The 14,742-nt window shown below is 43.5% G+C and overlaps 1 protein-coding gene across 2 annotated transcripts in view; it reads left to right on the top strand.

Annotated features, from left to right (window-relative positions):
- Positions 1 to 2,226: 2,226 nt before the first annotated feature.
- Positions 2,227 to 14,742, top strand: part of LOC138661825 (G-protein coupled receptor 4-like) — a 60,459-nt gene continuing 47,943 nt past the window's right edge. The window contains exons 1-2 of one of the 2 annotated variants that reach the window (XM_069746760.1): positions 2,229 to 2,324; positions 9,114 to 9,220. The gene's annotated coding sequence lies outside the window, so the exon portion shown is untranslated. Of the gene's footprint in view, positions 2,325 to 9,113; positions 9,221 to 14,742 lie in introns of both variants that reach the window. The other variant, XM_069746761.1, reaches the window with a different exon arrangement.

Genomic DNA, 14,742 nt, shown 5'->3' with positions numbered 1-14,742 from the left:
TTTATTAAAACCCTTTTAAAAAGGAAGTTTTATAATGCTGCCTAGCATAGGCGTGCTAATTTATTATAGGTAGCAGGGAACGGGAAGGGAACATTAATCCTTTCCCCAATAATATTCCCTCATAAATTACCGCACGGTAAGCGGAGGATGGCACCCTAAATAAGCAGGTGAGTTATGGCGCGCCTGCTCACCGCCGCTTTTTCCCTGGCAAAGCCCCTAGGTACTACAACCCCTCACAGGAGGCAAAGACCCCAAGTCAAATCACCAATTTGATAGATGCTATAAGGGCAAAGAAGCCGAGATAAAGGGTCTTTTCTTGGAAAAATGATATTCATTTCAACATGGACTTAAGAGGTGAAAAAAAAAATCAGAAAAACGAAGTGTCAGTGCCTCTGATAAGTGCGACTAATATTGTCACAAACAAAATACCTATTTGCTTCCAATCAACATGCCAACATTAAGTCCAATTAATAATAATAATAATCTTTATATAGCGCCAACATATTCCGCAGCGCTTTACAGTTAACCATAGTTGGTCCCAGCTTGTCACAAAATAAACCCCACATAGCTCCAGTATCACAACCTCAACGCGTTTCCCCATTCCTGTACATGGGCCATCAGGAGGCTTTTAGGAGGTAACCCTTTTCAGGAGGTATAGGGTCAGATATGGTTAGGCTACTTTCACACTAGCGTCGGAATCTCCCCGTCGCAATGCGTCGGGCAGAGATTCCGACGCTAGCGTTTAACGCATTGCACAACGGAGGCAGCGGATGCATTTCTCCGGCGCATCCACTGCCCCATTGTGAGGTGCGGAGAGGTGGGGGCGGAGTTCCGGCCGCGCATGCGTGGTCTGAAAAAGCGGTCCGTCAGGAGCAAAAAGCGTTACATGTAGCGTTTTTTGCTCCCGACGGTCCGCCAAAGCACGACGCATCCGTCGCACGACGGATGCGACGTGTCGCAATGCGTCGTCAATACAAGTCTATGGGGAAAAAAACGCATCCTGCAAACACTTTTGCAGGATGCATTTTTTCTGCAAAACGACGCATTGTGACGGATTGCAGTTAACGCTACTGTGAAAGTAGCCTTACCTGGTGTCCATTCCTCAACACTGACGGCCTGATGTGTAGCATTATTTATCTTTATAGGTTAGTGTCACAGATTTAATTAGAATGTTGATGATCGGGATCATTATGGAAGTTCCTTTTTAAAGGACTTTACCTTTATTTCTTTTTAATTATGACCAATAAACATACATTTGTATTTTGATGTTCGCCGTACGGGATAAATATGTTATTAGTTTGGACAGTAACCAGCGCTACTACACCAAATGTGTTTTTTTTAGATTTTAATAACATACCAGTAAAATTAGGATTAACATATTTGATCAGAAAAAAAATGTCTCAACCTTCTCATATCAATCAATGTGAAAAATGGTCAGCACACAGGTGGCATCATTTTTTTCACGGACCCATAGACTTGCATTGAGGCGTTCGATCCTTGACTTGGATAAAAATTGGGTAAGTCTCTGTGACTTCGTCAGGAGCGCTCAGTAATGAAAAGTAGACGGACATGTGAAGAGCCCCATAGACTATAATGGGTACGAGTTCTATCTGTGAAAAACTGATGTCTGAATGAGCCCCGACAGCGACATGTGTCACGCAACAGCAATTCAGAAAAACATCTGTACAATTTGCTGTCACTCATGCATGAGATTTTGCTGCACAACAATGGCCAAATCGCAGATAAAAAGTCGCACGCAACTTGCACTGAAGTCTATGGCGAGTTAGTCGTATGCAACTTGCAACCAATGGTAGAAAATCCAACATGGTTGCAAACATTAGCGCCTCTGTGCTGCAGTTGGTCGCAGAGTGAAATGAGACACCAAGGGAACTAGTGTTAAATCACTGCCTAGCCCTATCCTTAAAAAAACCCCATAAGTATTAAAAGAAGAGAGAACTCATGGCTCTACAGAGTGGTCTTCAGTTTTTGCTCAGCATGACTGACACTTTGTAGCCATGTGTTATATCGTTTTCTTTCCATTTCCTGAAGCATCAGCTTTGTACATTGCAGTTTCTACTGTCAGTTTCCCTGTGCTGCAAAGGGTTAAAGGACAACAATTCTGAATATGACACAGAAGACATGCCTGCAGCAGTTTAATGAGGGGAGGATTTGACACAGAGATGGGATGGGGGTAGCATATCCACCCAATGTTTCCACCCAATCTGAAGCACCTGGGTGTCTGGTTTCTGCTTCCCTGCTGGTCATGATTTCTGTACACTGTGACAAACAGGGTGCAGCCTATATACAGCTGCTGACTAGTGCAGGTAAGAGCATGGCTTTGTCTTTACCTATAAGGAGCAGGATTATTTACTGGGTCCAGTGCTTGCTCTCCTGTTGTTCTGTGCTGTGGTTTTCTTGCATTCTTTGATAAGACCTCATGGTGATGTATGTGATGTTTTGCAGTGTGAGCTCAGCGCAGACTCCTATGCAATATATCCCCTGCCATTCTAGTAAGGAGGGGGAGGGAAATGCATTTGCAAAATTGTGGACATAAAAAGTCAGAGGGTATGTGTCCACGTTCAGGATTGCATCAGGATTTGGTCAGGATTTTACGCAAGTAAAATCTGCACCAAATCTGCACCTGAGGTCACTGGCGGGTCACCTGCGTTGTTCATGCGTTGTTTGAGCATTGTAAGGACATGCTGCTTTCTGAAAAGACGCGCCACATGTCCGTTTCCGCGTGTCTGCCGCATGCGTCTTTTAATGCATAGTGGAGACAGGATTTCATTAAATCCCCTCCACTATGCTGTAACATCTGGACGCTGCGGCTCTACGCAGCGTCAAACACGCAGCGTTTCCTGAACGTGGAAACATACCCTAATGCGTCCCCTACAGACATATAATAGACACATTTAATGCAATGTGAGCACAGTTTTGGGTGTTAAGAGTGTGTGCAGAATTATTGCAGCTTCCACACTTGAGGTATGTTCACACTAAGTTTACTGATGCAGGTCTGATACATAATCCACATTAAGCAGCTCTATGAGAACATACCCTTTGCATTGAAAACTGTGAAATCCATAATATAATCTTGCCCAGAGGCCGATATATCATTGGTTTAACATGTGCAGCTGCACAGGGGCCCACAGCGGTAAAGGGGACAGCTATCAAATCAGCAAGCAGGTTTTGTCACAGCCACAAAAAGGGCCCATATACTGCCCTCACACAAGGGCCTCTTCCATCACTGAACAGACAGTCAATATCAAATATATACTTTTAACCAATTTTAACTGCAATGTGTGGTTGATCGTTTGTAAAATCTCATGCACTGGGGGATGACAAAAGTCGCCTGAACACCTAGCATGTCACATCTTTTAACCAAGATGGAACGTGTGCACAGCAATGGTGTTTTGATGTTGCTGTGCACTATGTTCATTTTCTGGGGAGTTTTTTCAGGGAGATTCCAGGCAGAATCCTCTTTAGTGAGTCGTTGTGTGAAAATACCATTAGATTGGTTGGTAATATATGTGTATAAACCTGGCTGGAGTCCCACATAGTGCTGGGTGTGCATGTAACATGTGCCCTTAGTGCATTTTTCCACTGCAATTTTGCTTCCTTTGCAGAGAGTCTGAATCTAGAATCACAGTGGCTCAGCACCAAAAAAAAAAAAACTACTACATGAAAATGGCAGAAAGAAAAGCAGCATCTTCATACAAGAGAACACACCTAGTGACTTTTCACTGCATTATTAGAAATTAACTGCTAATGGCTTGTCTATTGTTAATTTTCTCTCTTTTTTTTCTTTTTTAATATATTATATATATATATTATCTATCTATCTCTCAGATCTTGAGGGAATTGCAATCCCCTCCTATGTTAATAATGGAATCTCACAATGTCAGCTGCAGGATCATATCTGATCTACTACAGGGATACAAATTTGTCAATTTTTGCCTATTAATTCTATTCCAGAATAGGTTTCCCATCTGAATGAACTTTGTTTCTAAACGTAAAGTAGAATCCGATTTTTCACACCTAGCATCCTATTTACATCCGAATGCAGTGTGACTGCTATCCGAATGCAATGCGATTTTTAACATGAGCTTTTACATACATAGAGGGAAAGCCGGCAATTCAACTGCCGTGTCTTGTAAAATCACTGCAGGAGCCAACAGGATAGAAGAGATGGATTACATACAGTAAATACAAATATAATAGGTAGAAATACAGATGTCTGTGACAAATGCAATTAGTACAATATGTGCAGCTTACTGTATATGACAATCATACAAGAAAAAAAACACCAAAAACAACCAAGTAATCATAAAATATAAAGCTTTATTGAAACCAAACTATATAAAACCATATAACTTAGGGTAAGTAGGGATATGACAGTGCTGAGCCAAATAAGGTGGGACCACAGTAAGAGTCAGGTAAACCAGCAAGCATATAAAAGATAAACAGTTTTGCTCAAAAGTGCAAGTGCATAAGTGCAATATAACATACCCAATGATATAGCCTGGAGAATAAGTATGTCCAGATCAGGGGCTAAAGCAGATGTCCAAGAAGGCTGTATACCACATCAAGGACAAAGCGTACAGAGCAAAAGAGAAGTGAAAACAAATAGTACAATGTTTGCCTAAAACAGGGGTGGGGAATCTTTTTTTTCTGCCAAGGGCCATTTGGATATTTATATCATCCTTCGGGGGCCGTACAAACTCCGCCCACACAGTACATCTTGACTCTGGCACTGGTGTCAGGACGCGATCTTTCATTGCCTGCCCTTCAGTGTTCAGTAGTGAACACTGCATGTGTGCTAACCGAGCAAGAAGAAATTAATGAGCTGGTTGTAATCAAAATATAGCTGCCTGCCCAAGAATGCGGCCCCTGAGAATCTGCTCGGGGGCCTGATAAAAGGTCATCGAAGGCCGTAAATGGCCCTGGAGCCTGAGGTTCCCCACCCCTGGCCTAAAAGGTACCTGAGACTCTGTGGTGTCACCGGCCCCAATGCGTGTTTCGGCTCTGTGCCTTCTTCCAGGGGAGTGGGATCCATGTGTAATCAGGACCTTAAATATACCGAGGGGGCCTATCAAGATATCCGAAACCAAGCAGAGTAACGATGCATGTCAGTGGCGCATGTGACGCTGGCCGCTCCCGGAAGCAAGTGGATGGCCCCGTAGGGCAGTGGGGTACTCGGTACCGGGTCCTTCAGTTCTCAAGGGGGATGTCACGGTGGCTGACCCGGTCCGTGGCGCTAGGGACGTCCGTTGTAAAAAGGGGGGGAAAGGTCTTTAAAGGGGAAATGTTCATGACACCACCTGTGGTTTTCGGTCAGTGTGACCGATGCAGCTTAGGGGTCCGCTGGGGTGATGTTATGGCAGCTAGATGGTATACCTTCCCACAGGTGAAGTGTGTCCCCACGGCTTCCCAGAGTGTAGATGGTGGATGGTGAATGGCGTAAGGCGCAGTGAAGAACGAGGACACAAGGTTGCAGTCTCTTTACCTTTACTGAAGGTTCAGCATCCACAGTCAAGAGCACCAGATCACAGGGCAGGCAGAGTCCAGCCGGTTTGGAGGCAAATCCAGAGTCCCCTTATCCAGGTGGAAATCAGTAGCCTTCCTCTAGCACCTGGGTGTTGTAGTACCTTACTGCTGAGCCTCTCATAAGGTCCTCACAACTGTTGTAGATGTTCTAGATGTTATGTCTCTCTCTTTGTCCCCCAGATGGATAGGACAAACCCATATGACTGGTAGCCTGAGGCTTTTTACAGGAACTCTAGCACGCCCCGGCCCCCACAAGTTGCTACCGTACCTCCTGGGTATAGGGCGGATCAGTAACTTGAAATTAGCTGTCCTGCCGCTCTCTGGAGCAAGGCATAAAGGATTGTTGCTCCCTCGGTGTTCTGGCTACCAGATCCTGTGTCTCAGAAGGAAGCAGCCTGTGCAGGGCAGAACTCCTTCTGGTTTCCTCTCTTTTTGCTATGACTACTCCTCACGCTTTACAATACAGTTCTCTGTTCGTGTCTCTCTCTTAGGATGCTGCCGCACATGGGGCAGGCGCAGCTCCGTGGCCTTCTGTCTAGGCCTCTGACAGGATCCCACCACTGTCAGGGACCCACTCCCTGAGCAGAGCTCAGATAGCAGCTCACTGGGTGAAACCCAGCCAGCTTCTGCCTCGCTTCCTATCCAGACCACCAGTTTTACCTAATTGTGAAGAGTGCCCTAATAAATAGGAGCATAGCTCCCCCTGGTGGACTGGAGTGTGAATTGTGTTGTGTGTTAGTGTTACCTGGCAAAGAGATCTCCTTTATTGCCTTCAAACGTAACATCCCTCCCCCTGGTGGAAGAATGATATTACTGCAACGACCAGGACCCTGGGGCGCTGCACAAGCATCACAAGGGCGTCACCGGTCAGGAGGGTCCGCATCAGTAGTCAACTCTAGCATTACTCTGCTTTGTATCAGACATCTTGATAGGCCCCCTCGGTATGGTTAAGGTCCTGATTACTCATGGATGCTACTCCACCGGAAGAAGGTACAGCGCCGAAATGCGGGTTGGGGTGGGTGGCACCACAGAGTCTCAGGTAACTTTTAGGCAAACATTGTACTATCTGTTTTCACTTATTTTTTGCTCTACACTCTTTGTCCTTGATGTGGTATACAGCCTTCTTGGACATCTGCTTTAGCCCCTGATTTGGACATACTTATTCTCCAGGCTATATCATTGGGATTGTTATATTGCACTTATGCACTTGCACTTTTGAGCAAAACTGTAAATCGCCACATGCGGACGCATGTCCTGTGTACCCAATGTTAAAGATAGGTATTCAGGGAAAGCAGTACACCTACAAAAATAGGCGGAGCTTCAGGGAGGAAGAAGAGAGGAAGTACCCAGCCATCCGCAGCCCTCCTGAACGCAAATGTGAAACCAGCCTAAATACTTTTTTCCCCACTGTATATAGTTTGGTTTCAATAAAGCTTTATATTTTATGATTACTTGGTTCTTTTTGTTTTGTTTTTTTTTCTTGTATGATTTTCATGACCTTGCACTGAACCTACTTTACCCATTCTTGCACCTTCACACTGATCTGTTGATCATGATTTCACTTACCCATTCTTGTACAGTACCTTCACACTGATCTGTTGATCAGGATTTCGCTCTGGGTGGTGGCCTTGTGATATGTTTTTTATCTTACTGTATATGTATTTAACTAAAGATTATTTAAAATGAAAAATGGTGTGGGCTCCCACACAATTTTTGCTACCAGCAGAGGGAAAACTGATGGCTGGAGGCTGATGTTTATAGCCTGGGAAGGGGGTAATACCCCTGGAGCTTCCCAGGTAATATCAGCTCACAACTATATACTTAGCCTTTACTGGCTATTAAAATGGGGGACCCTTAAAAAAAATTGACGCAGGGTCCCCTATAATGAATAACCAGCAAAGGTTATGCAGACAGCTGCAGGCTTATAGTAATAGCCTAGGAAGGGGCCATGGATACTGCCCCCCCAGGCTAAAAGCATCAGCTCTCAGCCGCCCCAGAAAAGGCGCATCTCTAAGGTGCGCCAATTCTGGCACTTAGCCTCGCTCTTGCCCTGTAGTGGTGGCAAGTGGGGTGATAGTTGGGGGATGATGTCACCTTTGTATTGTCAGGTGATACCAAGCTCTGAGGTTAGTAATGGAGAGGTGTCAATAAGACGCCCCCATTACTAACTCCATAGTCACATTGTATGAAAACACAGACACCCAGAATAAAGTCCTTTAATTGAAAGAATAACACAGATTCCTTTAATAATCTTATTTAAACCATACTTACGACCTCGCCCATTCCCCTGATGCCCTTGTCGTCTGCAAAACAGTAAAAACAACAAACAACAATATTCCTCACCTTTCCGCAGAGATGCTGCTAATCCATTTACCCCATGACAGGTCTAGCTCTACTACATCTAGATGGCAGGCTGCATGGTTGTATGTTGTGACCATACAGCCTGTCACCCAGCAGACACTGAGCACCGTCTGCTCAGTGTCTCTCTGTGAATGCCTATTAAGCTGGGTTCCCATTGCGTTATGGGACCGCGTTAAACGGACAGCGTTGCACGGCGAAATTAACGCCGTGCAACGCAGCCGTTAACGCGCCCATTGAAGGCAATGCGAACGCGCTTCACTAGCGCGTGCCATGTTCGGCACGCGCTAGCGACGCGCCGGTGATTCCTGGCGCGCCGCGGACGCTGCTTGCAGCGTCCGAGGCGCGCCCGCGGTCCGTTCCCCGCTCTCGCAGATCGGGGATCTGCGAGAGCGGGGACGTTAACGCGACCCCGACCGCAGCCCCATAGAAAACATTGCGTTAGCGCAATCCGCTAGCGCTAAACGGATTGCACTAACGCAATGTGACCCTAGCCTTACCTATCTGAGGACTGGCAGAGCATATGCTCTGGGACTGGGGGGCACAGCAAGCCACGTTACTTTGGCCAAGGTATTCAGATAAGGCTGTATTCACACATGTGTTACCATCCATGGAAAAAGGACCAATTTCCTTCTCCGGTATTATCCCAGTTATTTCTCTCTCTTTTTTTTTTTTTTGCACTGAAGCAGGTAAACTGGATTTTTTTTTTATTGTTCAACAATGACTCAACAATGGATCAGTTAAAGCAGATGGATCTCTGAAGTACAAAGTCAGTCATCCGTTTTACATGGATCCTCATATACTGCAATGTCCTAGTCTGATCCTCAGAATAAATAATAGACTTTTGAGTCTCCCGGTCTAGATACAAGGACCTGCTTTTAAAACTGATGTGTGTATGGATCTATGAAACCCATATAGGTCAGCATGCTGTCCAAGAGAAAAGAAGAGATTGGGACATGTCACAAGGATGTGTGACTGTAGCCCAAATAATGACAAGATGACGTTTTCCCCAAGGCGAATGAAGGAAGATTGTATTTACTTTTGCCCAAATCCCATTAGATACATTTAACGCAACTTTGGGGGTTTGCTAAATTTGAAGAGTTGATGTTTTTATATGCTTCTCAAAGTGAATCTGGTTCTGCAGCTCTGGTCCTCCATAGATTTATAATGGGAGGTTTGGTTTTTGCATTTTTTTTCTTCTTTTTTTTCAGTGTTCGAACATGTTACCATAATAGGAAAGGCACTTAACAGCAAGCTGAGCATGAAGTAATAAAAACCAAGAAAACGCATTCTACTGCGCTGCTGGAAGCATTTACAGGTAGTGAGATTTATTTATGAAATGCAAAAATGAAAAGTTGGAAATATTGTCACAATTATGGAGTAACCTTTTAATCCTGCACAAGCGAGCAGATTTTCATTATGTAACCCTGCTGGAAAACATGGCAGGGAACCCCCTCAGAGAATGCTTGGACAGAAGCGTGCAATCCTCCGATTGGAGGGATTAGAAGTAACGTCAGACTTGTAAACCCTGATATTTTATTCTTCAGATATGCCATCCCCCACAATATATGGCATTACCTCTTATATACTGCTAGCTGAAGACTTCCGCTCCACTGTGGGGCACTACTACCCATCTACTCACAGGGGTGTAATGCTGCATTGTGGGTGTGCTGTCTGTACAATTTGGCATAGTGGCTGTTTTGGGGGGTGCAATGTGTAAACTATAACTGGGACACTTTATTTTCATGGTGCAGCATCACCCCGTCAGGCCACTTTACAGAATGTTTATCTGTGCAATGTGCACAATATTCGTCATGGAATGCATGGCAGAATGTGGGTATTATGTACTCTACCTGTCCAATATGTGGTGCTATGATAATATTTATCATGGCACAGCCTGATGATCTAAGATGTTTATCTGGGCATTAGTTCATCACACTGTATTTACTTATGCATCATGTACAGTGCCTTGCGAAAGTATTCGGCTCCCTGGAACTTTTCAACCTTTTCCCACATTTCATGCTTCAAACATAAAGATACCAAATGTAATTTTTTGGTGAAGAATCAACAACAAGTGGAACACAATTGTGAAGTTGAATGAAACTTATTGGTCATTTTAAATTTTTGTGGAAATTCAAAAGCTGAAAAATGGGGCGTGCAATATTATTCGGCTCTTTTAACTTAATACTTTGTTGCGCCACCTTTTGCTGCGATTACAGCTGCAAGTCACTTGGGGTATGTCTCTATCAGTTTTGTACATCGAGAGACTGAAATTCTTGCCTATTCTTCCTTGGCAAACAGCTCGAGCTCAGTGAGGTTTGATGGAGATCGTTTGTGAACAGCAGTTTTCAGCTCTTTCAACAGATTCTCGATTGAATTGAGGTCAGGACTTTGACTTTGCCATTCTAACACCTGGATATGTTTATTTGTGAACCATTCCAGTGTAGATTTTGCTTTATGTTTGGGATCATTGTCTTGTTGGAAGACATAGCTCCGTCCCAGTCTGAGGTCTTTTGCAGACTCCAACAGGTTTTCTTCAAGAATGGTCCTGTATTTGGCTCCATCCATCTTCCCATCAATTTTAACCATCTTCCCTGTCCCTGCTGAAGAAAAGCAGGCCCAAACCATGATGCTGCCACCACCATGTTTGACAGTGGTGATGGTGTGTTCAGGGGGATGAGCTGTGTTGCCTTTACGCCAAACATATCGTTTGGCATTGTTGCCAAAAAGTTAGATTTTGGTTTCATCTGACAAGAGCACCTTCATCCACATGTTTGGTGTGTATGGCTTTCTTCTTGCCACTCTTCCATAAAGGCCAAATTTGTGCAGTGTACGACTGATTATTGTCCTATGGACAGACTGTCCAACCTCAGCTGTAGATCTCTGCAGTTCATCCAGAGTGATCATGGGCCTCTTGGCTGCATCTCTGATCAGTCTTCTCCTTGTTTGAGATGAAAGTTTAGAGGGACGGCCGGGTCTTGGTAGATTTGCAGTGGTATGATAATCCTTCCATTTCAATATGATCACTTGCACAGTGCTCCTTGGGATGTTTAACATTTTGGAAATCATTTTGTATCCAAATCCGGCTTTAAACTTCTCCACAACAGTATCACGGACCTGCCTGTTGTGTTCCTTGGTCTTCATGATGCTCTCTGTGCTTCAAACAGAACCCTGAGACTATCACAGAGCAGGCGCATTTATATGGAGACTTGATTACACACAGGTGGATTATATTTATCATCATTAGGCATTGAGGACAACATTGGATCATTCAGAGATCCACAATGAACTTCTGGAGTGAGTTTGCTGCACTGAAAGTAAAGGGGCCGAATAATATCGCACGTCCCACTTTTCAGTTTTTGAATTTCCACAAAAATTTAAAATAACCAATAAATTTCGTTCAACTTCACAATTGTGTTCCACTTGTTGATTCTTCACCAAAAATTTACGTTTGGTATCTTTATGTTTGAAGCATGATATGTGGGAAAAGGTTCAAAAGTTCCAGGGAGCTGAATACTTTCGCAAGGCACTGTATGTAGAAGGGCACGGATTGCCGTTTTTATCTATACACATTATGGAACCATGTTGGTGCCAAATTCTCAAGACCCTGTTCTCAAGCATAGGATACACTCGCCTTAAAGGGAATCTGTAATTTCCTTTTTAGCATGTAAACTGTCCCTGATGCGTTGTTGGTGATGCAATGTTTAATTAAAAACAGTAATCAAATCATGTGCAAAAAGCACTTTACATAGATAGTACCTGCTCATTCTGTCATAGTGGCGTGCTTCATATTATTCAGTCAAGGTTGTCGCTGCCCACGAAATTTGAATGATGTTCCCGGGTTTTCGCTGACGTTGCTCAAATCCGCTTTGAAATATCCCGCACTTGCCCAGTGTTCATCGGGGAGCCGCTCATGCGCTGTGGCGCTGTGAATAGCGGCTCCAGCCGCACAAGGTCAGTGAAGCTGGGTACTAAATACAGCTTTAGTGCGCATGTGTAGGGAGCTGCTCATCACGGTTGTGCATGTGCGGCTCCCCCCATCGACGCTGTGTAAGCGCGGCTCTATGAGACTCTGCGCAACTGAGAGATTTCTCAACCGTAATGGAATTAAATTAAGCACACCCCTATGACTAAATGAGCAGGTAGGATCTAACAATGTAAAGTGCTTTTTGCATATGATTATGGCACCTTTTTAATGAAAAAAAAAACATGTTGATGCATATTGCATCATTAACAATGCACTGGGGGCAGTTTACATGCCAAAAAGGATTTGACAGGTTCCCTTTTAAGTCCATGTTTACACGTTCAGTATTTGGTCAGCATTTTACATCAGTATTTGTAAGCCAAAACCAGAAAGGGATGAAAAATGCAGAAGTAACATAGTAACATAGCTAGTAAGGCCGAAAAAAGACATTTGTCCATCCAGTTCAGCCTATATTCCATCATAATAAATCCCCAGATCTACGTCCTTCTACAGAACCTAATAATTGTATGACACAATATTGTTCTGCTCCAGGAAGACATCCAGGCCTCTCTTGAACCCCTCGACTGAGTTCGCCATCACCACCTCCTCAGGCAAGCAATTCCAGATTCTCACTGCCCTAACAGTAAAGAATCCTCTTCTATGTTGGTGGAAAAAGCTTCTCTCCTCCAGACGCAAAGAATGCCCCCTTGTGCCCGTCACCTTCCTTGGTATAAACAGATCCTCAGCGAGATATTTGTATTGTCCCCTTATATACTTATACATGGTTATTAGATCGCCCCTCAGTCGTCTTTTTTCTAGACTAAATAATCCTAATTTCGCTAATCTATCTGGGTATTGTAGTTCTCCCATCCCCTTTATTAATTTTGTTGCCCTCCTTTGTACTCTCTCTAGTTCTATTATATCCTTCCTGAGCACCGGTGCCCAAAACTGGACACAGTACTCCATGTGCGGTCTAACTAGGGATTTGTACAGAGGCAGTATAATGCTCTCATCATGTGTATCCAGACCTCTTTTAATGCACCCCATGATCCTGTTTGCCTTGGCAGCTGCTGCCTGGCACTGGCTGCTCCAGGTAAGTTTATCATTAACTAGGATCCCCAAGTCCTTCTCCCTGTCAGATTTACCCAGTGGTTTCCCGTTCAGTGTGTAATGGTGACATTGATTCCTTCTTCCCATGTGTATAACCTTACATTTATCATTGTTAAACCTCATCTGCCACCTTTCAGCCCAAGTTTCCAACTTATCCAGATCCATCTGTAGCAGAATACTATCTTCTCTTGTATTAACTGCTTTACATAGTTTTGTATCATCTGCAAATATCGATATTTTACTGTGTAAACCTTCTACCAGATCATTAATGAATATGTTGAAGAGAACAGGTCCCAATACTGACCCCTGCGGTACCCCACTGGTCACAGCGACCCAGTTAGAGACTATACCATTTATAACCACCCTCTGCTTTCTATCACTAAGCCAGTTACTAACCCATTTACACACAATTTCCCCCAGACCAAGCATTCTCATTTTGTGTACCAACCTCTTGTGCGGCACGGTATCAAACGCTTTGGAAAAATCGAGATATACCACGTCCAATGACTCACCGTGGTCCAGTCTATAGCTTACCTCTTCATAAAAACTGATTAGATTGGTTTGACAGGAGCGATTTCTCATAAACCCATGCTGATATGGAGTTAAACAGTTATTCTCATTGAGATAATCCAGAATAACATCCCTCAGAAACCCTTCAAATATTTTACCAACAATAGAGGTTAGACTTACTGGCCTATAATTTCCAGGTTCACTTTTAGAGCCCTTTTTGAATATTGGCACCACATTTGCTATGCGCCAGTCCTGCGGAACAGACCCTGTCGCTATAGAGTCCCTAAAAATAAGAAATAATGGTTTATCTATTACATTACTTAGTTCTCTTAGTACTCGTGGGTGTATGCCATCCGACCCGGAGATTTATCTATTTTAATCTTATTTAGCCGGTTTCGCACCTCTTCTTGGGTTAGATTGGTGACCCTTAATATAGGGTTTTCATTGTTTCTTGGGATTTCACCTAGCATTTCATTTTCCACCGTGAATACCGTGGAGAAGAAGGTGTTTAATATGTTAGCTTTTTCCTCGTCATCTACAACCAGTCTTTCCTCACAATTTTTTAAGGGGCCTACATTTTCAGTTTTTATTCTTTTACTATTGATATAGTTGAAGAACAGTTTGGAATTAGTTTTACTCTCCTTAGCAATGTGCTTCTCTGTTTCCTTTTTTGCAGCTTTAATTAGTTTTTTAGATAAAGTATTTTTCTCCCTATAGTTTTTAGAGCTTCAATGGTGCCATCCTGCTTTAGTAGTGCAAATGCTTTCTTTTTACTGTTAATTGCCTGTCTTACTTCTTTGTTTAGCCACATTGGGTTTTTCCTATTTCTAGTCCTTTTATTCCCACAAGGTATAAACCGCTTACAGTGCCTATTTAGGATGTTCTTAAACATTTTCCATTTATTATCTGTTTTCTTATTTCTGAGGATATTGTCCCAGTTGGGCATCTCTAAGCTGGTCAAACTTTGCCTTCCTAAAGTTCAGTGTTTTTGTGACTCCCTGACAAGTCCCCCTAGTGAAAGACAGGTGAAACTGTACAATATTGTGGTCGCTATTTCCTAGATGCCCGACCACCTGCAGATTTGTTCTTCTGTCAGGTCTATTAGATAGTATTAGGTCTAAAAGTGGTGCTCCTCTGGTTGGATTCTGCACCAATTGTGAAAGATAATTTTTCTTGGTTATTAGCATAAACCTGTTGCCTTTATGGGTTTCACAGGTTTCTGTTTCCCAGTTAATATCCGGGTAGTTAAAGTCCCC

Source organism: Ranitomeya imitator, chromosome 2 (assembly GCF_032444005.1).
Source record: "Ranitomeya imitator isolate aRanImi1 chromosome 2, aRanImi1.pri, whole genome shotgun sequence".
In the NCBI taxonomy this organism is placed as follows: domain Eukaryota; kingdom Metazoa; phylum Chordata; class Amphibia; order Anura; family Dendrobatidae; genus Ranitomeya; species Ranitomeya imitator.
Note: the sequence above shows the minus strand (reverse complement) of the source record. Positions and strands in the feature narration are given on the sequence as shown.